Source organism: Sinocyclocheilus grahami, unplaced genomic scaffold (assembly GCF_001515645.1).
Source record: "Sinocyclocheilus grahami isolate Dianchi unplaced genomic scaffold, SAMN03320097.WGS_v1.1 scaffold774.1, whole genome shotgun sequence".
Lineage (NCBI taxonomy): Eukaryota > Metazoa > Chordata > Actinopteri > Cypriniformes > Cyprinidae > Sinocyclocheilus > Sinocyclocheilus grahami.
This window is the reverse complement of record NW_015505953.1, coordinates 294,761-304,256: the sequence shown is the minus strand read 5'-3', so window position 1 is coordinate 304,256 and position 9,496 is coordinate 294,761. Positions and strand designations below refer to the sequence as shown.

General features: G+C 41.1%; 1 long non-coding RNA gene across 1 annotated transcript in view; it reads right to left on the bottom strand.

The window, feature by feature from the left end:
- Positions 1 to 2,982: 2,982 nt before the first annotated feature.
- Positions 2,983 to 9,496, bottom strand: part of LOC107561473 (uncharacterized) — a 13,019-nt gene continuing 6,505 nt past the window's right edge. The window contains exons 2-3 of the long non-coding RNA XR_001605857.1: positions 7,757 to 7,759; positions 2,983 to 3,078 (exon numbers count right to left, since the gene is read on the bottom strand). This is a non-coding gene — a long non-coding RNA (uncharacterized lncRNA). The remainder of the gene's footprint in view (positions 3,079 to 7,756; positions 7,760 to 9,496) is intronic.

Sequence of the window (9,496 nt, the reverse complement as noted above, 5' to 3'; positions counted from 1 at the left end):
AACAGCTCGAGTGTATGCCCCAAACGAACAATGCATAAATAACAAAAACAGCAGAGTGAGAGAACAGATTAATTTTAGCTGCACCAACACAATCCCATCTCTTTTTAAGTTGCTGATTTCGTATGAATTTTTTCACTTTGATTTGTACAATAACATATAAAACTAAGCCTAAAAGTCCACCACAGACCTAACCTTCAGTGTTGTGCAAGAAGATCATACAAAAATGTAAAAATGAGATTGTACAAACTCATGTGAATTCACCAGCAATTCATCAAAATGTGAAATAGTTGCCAATTTCAATGAGAGTGTGTTGGCTACTCAGATTGTCATGTACAGTAATCAGTAATCATTCTCAGTCTCTGTGGCCTCAACTGTTATGTTCCTCATTTTATATACTAGAAATGATTACTCAGCATAATAGGATTCTATAATCCAAAGTCTGTGTTGTGTTATGACATTAAATATAGGGTATCACCACTGCTATTTCACAACTCATGAATCATGGTGGTGAGAAACGCTATTTCACAACTCATGAGAAACACATGGTGGTGAAACATGCCTAGTTTACCAAAATATCTGTACTGGAAATTACTAACAATTTTTAGAGTGCAGCTGGAAACTTTTGGTGGAAAATATTGAGACAGTATGTACGTGGACAGGAAAAAGCAGACACCTGTTGTTAGAGGCTATCAAAGCTTAAACTATAGATAGTGAGTGAGTGACGTGACATGTGGCCAAGTATGGTGACCCATACTCAGAATTAGTGCTCTGCATCTACCCATCCAAGTGCTCAAGGGCACCTCAGACGTGGTACTGAAGGTGGGAGAGAGCGCTGTACATTCACTACCCCCACCTACAATCCCTGCCGGTACGAGACTCGAAACCGCAACCTTTGGGTTATGAGTTCGACTCTCTAACCATTAGGCCACGACTTCCCAAAAGATGGAGCGCTTCACGGATTTGCGTGTCATCCTTTCGCAGGGGCCATGCTAATCTTCTCTGTATCAATCCAATTTTAGTATATGTGCCGCCGTGGCGACACATAGATGGTCCACTCAGACCACCACAGGTGCATGCTGGGTTACGTAATTCATTACAGGAATGTGCAGGAATTAGAGGACTAAATCAGACTTCCCAACATATGCGTCACAATTCACTCGGGGCGCAAGGAACGAGGAAATGAGGAATAATTGAAATCCACAGGAAAACTGAGAACAAGGAGGACATTCAGCAAGTAGACCTGACAAACAAGAACTGAAAGGACTAGGGTTTTTAAAGGCAGGATAATTGGGGAGGAACGAGACACACCTGGAATCAAATTAACACAATCAATATGAGGAAGAAACTGGGTCACTGGGGCAAAAACACACACACTGAATAGTCCATAATCCTGACATAACGCCCCCTCCCGGAAGGTGCGTCCTCGGACCGTAGCAACAACAGAGGGAGGCGTAGGTGGGAACTTGGGAGGAGATTCTGGAAGAGGACGGATAGCCGGGAGGACGCCGGCAGAGAGAGACCAGCTGGTTTCGTCTGGCCAGAGGAGAACTGACCCCCCAACTGAGCCTGGTTTCTCCCAAGGTTTTTTCTCCATTCTGTCACCGATGGAGTTTTGGTTCCTTGCCGCTGTCGCCTCTGGCTTGCTTAGTTGGGGACACTTCATTTCCAGCGATATCGTTGACTTCATTGCCCAGATACTATTTAAACTGAACTGAGCTGGATGATGACATCACTTAATTCAATGATGAACTGCCTTTAACTGAAAAATTTGTGTTTACTATTGTCACTTTGCATTATTGACACACTATTTTCCTAATTAATGCTGTACAGTTGCTTTGACTCAATCTGTATTGTTAAAAGCGCTATATAAATAAAGGTGACTTGACCAGGGGGGCGACGAAGCAGGGAGGAGCCAGGGAGAAGACAGGAGGGACCCGGAGCAAGAGGAGCACAGCAGGACCCAGGCCACAGCCATGATGCCGACCCACGGTGGAGTCGACGGAGGGAGGATCCATGGAGGAAGAATGGCCGCCGACTCCAGGGGGCCGACCAATGGCGGCGGAGCAGGTGGTGGAGGAGCCCGAGGCTGAGACGGAGAGCCGATGAGCCAGGGCGACGGGGAGGATCCGGACATCCTAGGCGGAGCAGATGGTGCCGGCGACCGACGCGGAGAAGTGGATCCAGGAGGCCGCATTGGAGCCGGAGCGACATAGAGGTGGAGCCGAGGGGATGAAGGAGCCTGACGGAGCCGGAGGGATGAGGCGAAGCCAGAGTAGTGGAGTCCCATGGCGCAGGATGGTTGACGCCAGACCAAGGCGGAGCCGGAGGGACGAGGGAGCCTGGCGGAGCTTGTGGACTGCCGGGCCACGATGGAGAGGAGGAAGTTAGGAGCCATGGTGGAGCCGACGGGTCAACGGCCCGAGGTGGCCCTGGAGGGTGCTCTGAACTGAATTCAGGGGCTGGAACCCTTTCCTCATCCTTTTGGCACTTTCGCCCCCACCATACTCAGCTCACCCTCAGCTGCAGTGGAGGGGCGGAGCTCCTCATGCATGAGGAGATGGTGGGCTGGGCTCTGGGTCGGGAGTGGCACTGGCGATTAATTCCTGGGAACCGGCGGGGAACGGAGATCCAATTCTCGTCAGTGTCCACTCCACAAAGGCGGCGAATTCAGCTCGAGGGCCATCTTCGGACGATGGTGCTCTGCACGTGGTGTTGAGGCTGGCGTCATAGAACGCGCAGAGTGTGTCGTACGGATAGGTGGTGAGATGGGCCACAGCCAGAAACAGTCTGGTATGACCCTCGAGTGAATTTTCCCCCTGCTCCAGCAGGAGGAGGATGGATTCGGGGCGAAGGAGGGGATCCATAGGGCACACAACAGAAACAAAACAGTAAAAACAAAACAAAACAAAACGGAGGGTACAAATGGAGGTAACTGTATCGGACAGGTCTTCTGTCAAAATTCACTTGGGGCGCAAGGAACGAGGAAACGAGGAGTACTTGAATAACACAGTCTTTAATAATCCACAGGAAAACTGAGAACGAGGAGGACATTCAACACATAGACCCGACAAACAAGAACTGAAAGGACTAGGGTTTTTAAAGGCAGGATAATTGGGGCGGAACGAGACACACCGGAATCAAATGAACACAATCAACATGAGGAAGAAACTGGGTCACGGGCAAAAACACACACATAATAGTCCATAATCCTGACAATATGAGAGAGACAATTTTTTTGCAATCAAATCAGCAAGTTTGCTTATTATTTCGTTCCCTGTTTTGTTGAAGTGTGTCCACAATACAATGTACCATAAAAACCAGCAATTCTTGAAGGAAAAATTAACTTGATACAGTAAAGAAAACTACTCCACAAATTGAAAATTATTGTTAATAGTATCACTGTTTAATGTTACTACTCCCCAAATGTGACATAATATGACTACTGTGGTGTACATATTGTATAAAGAATAGAATAATTTTACCATTCACATACCATTCTTCAAACATATAATTCATAATTTGTAGATAAGTAGATAAAATGTCCCCGGCAATCCTCTTAGATACTAAGCTAGACATTCATATGACCTTATTTTTTTTTTAATCAGTGTAACCATTAAAAATGTCTCTGGCCCTGTGAATTTCAGCAAAGACTCTGATGCAACTACATCACCTTTCATTGGTTCAGCCCTGTAAGTCTTTTAACTTATAGCATGTTCACAACTGTGTGGGTGTGCTGAAAAGCCCAGTGCTCTGTATCTGTGGCTATACATTGCGTTGTAATTTCTTTCTAACCAGGCACTGATGGATTGGTTTGGAAAAGCTCCTGATAGAGAAGGAAAGCACATGTGCTGTACGGCGTAGCAGGTGGCGAGTGCTGACTTGACAGCAATTAGATGTACAAATCTTTGATTAGGCTCATGGGAGCACAATCACTATTGCGGTTGAGGCTTCCCTGTTTCTCTCTACATCTCTCTCTCATGTTCATCACCTCTTTCACTGATATTTTAACTCGGTTATAAACTGAAACCATCTTTATTTGAACTTGTGTGTGTGTGTGTGTGTGTGTGTGTGTTGGCATAAAACAAGATGTGATACAGTGGGTACGGAAAGTATTCAGACCCCCTTAAATTTTTCACTCTTTGTTATATTGCAGCCATTTGCTAAAATCATTTAAGTTATTTTTTTTTCCTCATTAATGTACACACAGCACCCCATATTGACAGAAAAACACAGAATTGTTTACATTTTTGCAGATTTATTAAAAAAGAAAAACTGAAATATCACATGGTCCTAAGTATTCAGACCCTTTGCTGTGACACTCATATATTTAACTCAGGTGATCTCCATTTCTTCTGATCATCCTTGAGATGGTTCTACACCTTCATTTGAGTCCAGCTGTGTTTGATTATACTGATTGGACTTGATTAGGAAAGCCACACACCTGGCTATATAAGACCTTACAGCTCACAGTGCATGGCAGAGCAAATGAGAATCATGAGGTCAAAAGGAACTGCCTGAAGAGCTCAGAGACAGAAATGTGGCAAGGCACAGATCTGGCCAAAGTTACAAAAAAATTTCTGCTGCACTAAGAGCACAGTGGCCTCCATAATCCTTAAAGGGAAGACGTTTGGGATGACCAGAACCCTTCCTAGAGCTGGCCGTCCGGCCAAACTGAGCTATCGGGGGAGAAGAGCCTTGGTGAGAGAGGTAAAGAAGAACCCAAAGATCACTGTGGCTGAGCGCCAGAGATGCAGTCGGGAGATGGGAGAAAGTTGTAGAAAGTCAACCATCACTGCAGCCCTCCACCAGTCGGGGCTTTATGGCAGAGTGGCCCGACGGAAGCCTCTCCTCAGTGCAAGACACATGAAAAAACACCTGAAGGACTCCAAGATGGTGAGAAATAAGATTCTCTGGTCGGATGAGGCCAAGATAGAACTTTTTGGCCTTAATTCTAAGCGGTATGTGTGGAGAAAACCAGGCACTGCTCATCACCTGTCCAATACAGTCCCAACAGTGAAGCATGGTGGTGGCAGCATCATGCTGTGGGGGTGTTTTTCAGCTGCAGGGACAGGACGACTGGTTGCAATTGAGGGAAAGATGAATGCGGCCAAGTACAGGGATATCCTGGACGAAAACTTTCTCCAGAGTGCTCAGGACCTCAGACTGGGCCGAAGGTTTACCTTCCAACAAGACAATGACCCTAAGCACACAGCTAAAATAACGAAGGAGTGGCTTCACAACAACTCTTTGACTGTTCTTGAATGGCCCAGCCAGAGTTCTGACTTAAACCCAATTGAGCATCTCTGGAGAGACCTAAAAATTGCTGTCCACCAACGTTTACCATCCAACCTGCCAGAACTGGAGAGGATCTGCAAGGAGGGATGGCAGAGGATCCCCAAATCCAGGTGTGAAAAACTTGTTGCATCTTTCCCAAAAAGACTCATGGCTGTATTAGATCAAAAGGGTGCTTCTACTAAATACTGAGCAATACTTAGGACCATGTGATATTTCAGTTTTTCTTTTTTAATAAATCTGCAAAAATGTCAACAATTCTGTGTTTTTCTGTCAATATGGGGTGCTGTGTGTACATTAATGAGGAAAAAAAATGAACAAATGATTTTAGCAAATGGCTGCAATATAACAAAGAGTGAAAAATGTAAGGGGGTCTGAATACTTTGCGTACCCACTGTATATGAAAAAGTATTTCACATCTCACATCCTTTGATTTTGTATTTGATTTTGTAAAAGTATTTCACATCTCACATCTTTTGATTTTGTAATGTAAATATATAGAGATGTTGCTACATATCCATATTTACAGTAAATAACTCTGATATTATATTCATTAATATTACATTGTTACTTAGTATTAGTTCAGATGCAACCAAGAATACTTTCACTAACATTTTTTTTATATTTTGGTTTTTAAATTTTTTGATATCTCTGTAGCATAGTGCTTTCACTCAAAAATGCATAACACAATGTATTTTTGATGATTAATTACAATAACAAAATAAGAGTTTATTAGCTAAGTTAATTTAAAATGTAATTAAAGTGATATCTAATAAATAAATACAGATCATACTTTTTAAGAAGCTTGTTGTTTGGTCTTACTGTTGTAATTTTAGTGCTTAGGAAAACAGCTTCAAATAAAAATTTATTTGCACTTATGAAGTAACAATGTAGATGGAGGGTATAATAATGCATAATGACTGCCTTAAAGATGCGGGCTGTTTTGGGAGAGTTGAATTTTGCAGTAAATAACTGTCATTACCTTCAAGATAACGGTTTGTTTTACATTAATGGCAGCTTGTTCTGCTTTTAAGTGCTTTGGAAATGCCACTGTATTTCACAAGGGCAGTTTGTCACAGACATACTCAGCAATAAAATTCATAGTATTTGTATTGGCCATGGTGTAAATATAGAGACAGAATTTGTCCAGCTCAATAATTACAACATTCTAGAATGTTTAATCAAAGTTTATTGTAACAGACATAAAATACAAAGGGCTGACAGTAAAGACATTTATAATGCTAAGATTTCTATTTCAAATTACGTTCTTTTGAACTTTCCATTTATCAAAGAATCCTAAAAATAATGTATCTCAGTTTCCACAAAAATATTAAGCAGCACAACTGTTTTCATCATTGATGATAAAAAGGAATGTTTCAGAGCAGCAAATCAGCATATTAGAATGATTTCTGAATGATCATGTGGCACTGAAGACTGGAGTCAAATTCAGCTTTGCCAATCACTGCAAAATTGTCCATTTTAAAATATATTTATTTTAAAAAATATATATTTTTTAATTGTAATAATATTTTGTATTTTTGATCAAGTAAATGGTGCCTTGGTGAGAATAAGATATATTTTTTAAAAACTTCTGACCGGTAGTCTAACACATTAGACTTGAGTAAAACCTGTTAATTTAGATGTTACTACACAAAGCACATTTTAAATGCTTTATACAGTGTGTTTTCTTTAGTAATGTTCATACTAACGAGTCCCCTTTGGCAGTCCATCACCTCCAAACTTAAGTGTCTCCCTCGTTTGCTAATTAGAGCTGCAGGTCTTTCCCACTTCACACTTTCCCAGGTGTGGGGTTCACTGTGGACACCTCTCACCACAGAAACCAGACTTGGATTGCTCTGAGGCCAGAACACCTCTTATTACTCATCTTAGAGCATTCTCAAACAATACACGTCAACATATCCTAATGTACTGCCTGTAAATACAAATTCAATTTGCAATAACATGCTTTCAATTTCAAATGTCTAACTCACTGTCAGACATGTATTATTGTCTGTGCAGTTGTTCAATATGATCTGATGGTTTCGGCTGTGGATCTCAGAGGGGGGCCGTCAACTATACTTTGCTCTGGATGTCTTGGGAGTATGTCACTATAGTGTTAAGATTGTATTCCCAACCCCATTCATTCTAGAAACTGGAGTCTGGCTTAACCAGCCCTCTCTGGACATGCTGAACTCTTCTATGAAGGAAAAACTATTTTCACTCTTTGGAGTATAAAGTGATTTTTGAGTCACATTTGAGTCACATTTAATGTGGTTACATTCTTTAAAACTTCTTAAGATACACAATTTCAGGGATCATTCATGTCTAATGCTCAAACATGAGGGAAGAATTACTGTACATGCCAAAACTTAAAGGTCAAGTAACTTAAATGGATAGTTCACCCCAAAAAATGAAAATTCTGTCATTAATTACTCACCCTCATGTTGTTTCAAACCCATAAGACCTTCTTTCATCTTCGTAACACAAATTAAGATAGTTTGGTAACACTTTAGAATAATGGTCTGTTGTTAACAAGTAACTATGCAAGTCAAGTCAAGTCACCTTTATTTGTATAGCACTTTATACAATACTGGTTGTGTCAAAGCAGCTTTACAGTGAGTCAAACAGGAAAATAGTTTGTCAATGATGCAAGAAGACAATAACAGAGTCATTTTTTTCAGCTAAAGTCAGTTCATTGATGATTCAAGGAACCAAAACTCCATCGGTGACAGAAATGGAGAAAAAACCTTGGGAGAAACCAGGCTCAGTCAGGGGGCCAGTTCTCCTCTGGCCAGACGAAACCAGCATGGCGTGGTTTAATTCCAGGCTGCAACACAGGTACAGAGGTCTTGTCTGTTTCCGTGGTCTTGTGCCAATGGTCATCGAGGTGCTGAGATCTTCGCAGGGGGATCTGTCTCTGGGATGAATCTAATTGACATGGTCTCCGCTGACATTCAGGGCTGTAGAAATCGTCTCTAGGTGCTGATCCACCATCTGGGGTGGCTACGGTGACCATCTGATCTTGATACAGACTGGATCTGTATGGCTACAGTGACCTTGGAATAAGAATGAAAGAAACTAATATTAGTGTAGATGCCATTCTTCTTACGATGTAACGAGTACATCGGATGTTATGGGAAGTGTTCCCGTTTCCGGTTGACCTAATAAATGCAACCTAACAATCCTTTAACAGATTTGAATTATAGAAATGTGATAGTGTGTTATGTGTATGCCAGGTTAAAGAGATGGGTCTTTAATCTAGATTTAAACTGACAGAGTGTGTCTGAATTGAAGAAATTTAGAGCTGGGTATCATCAGCATAACAGTGAAAGCTAACACCATGTTTCTTGATGATATCTCCTAAGGGTAACATGTAAAGTGTGAAAAGCAACAGTCCTCGTACTGAGCCTTGTGGCACTCATGGCAACATCATTTTGTAGTCTACTCAAAAGGATGTTGTTGTCGATAGTGTCAAACGCAGCACTAAGATCCAGTAGCACTAATAGAGAAATACAACCAAGATCAGATGCTAAGATCAGGTAATTTGTAACTCTGATGAGAGCAGTCTCAGTAATATGATACGGTCTAAATCCTGACTGGAAATTCTCAGAGATACCACTTCTCTCTGAGAGCTGAGAGGATACTGCCTTTTCTAGTATTTTTGACAGAAAAGGGGGATTTGAAATCGGTCAGTAATTAACTAATCTCTAGGATCAAGTTGTGTTTTTTTTATGAGAGGCTTAATAACAGCCAATTTGAAGGTTTTAAGGACATATCCTAAAGACATTGATGAATTAATAATATTCCGAAGAGGAACTATGACTTTTGGAAACACCTCTTTTAATAGCTTAGATGAAATAGGGTGTAACATACATATCAGAATCAGAATCAGAAGAGCTTTATTACCAAGTATGTTTACACACACAAGGAATTTTACTTGACGACAGGAGCTTCCAGTGTAGAAGAAAGTAAAACGTAGTGCAGACATACATGATAGTGCAGACATACATAGGAATAACACAGTAGGGATGTAATATAACAATTTGAATAATGATATAATAATTGAATAAAGAAAAATTGAATAATGTACTATATACAGAAATAGAAGTATAGGAAAAAATTTAATTGTTTAGATAAATGTACAGATATGTTTATTAGTGTGCAGATATGTTATTTACAAAGTGTGCAGTTTAATATAAATATA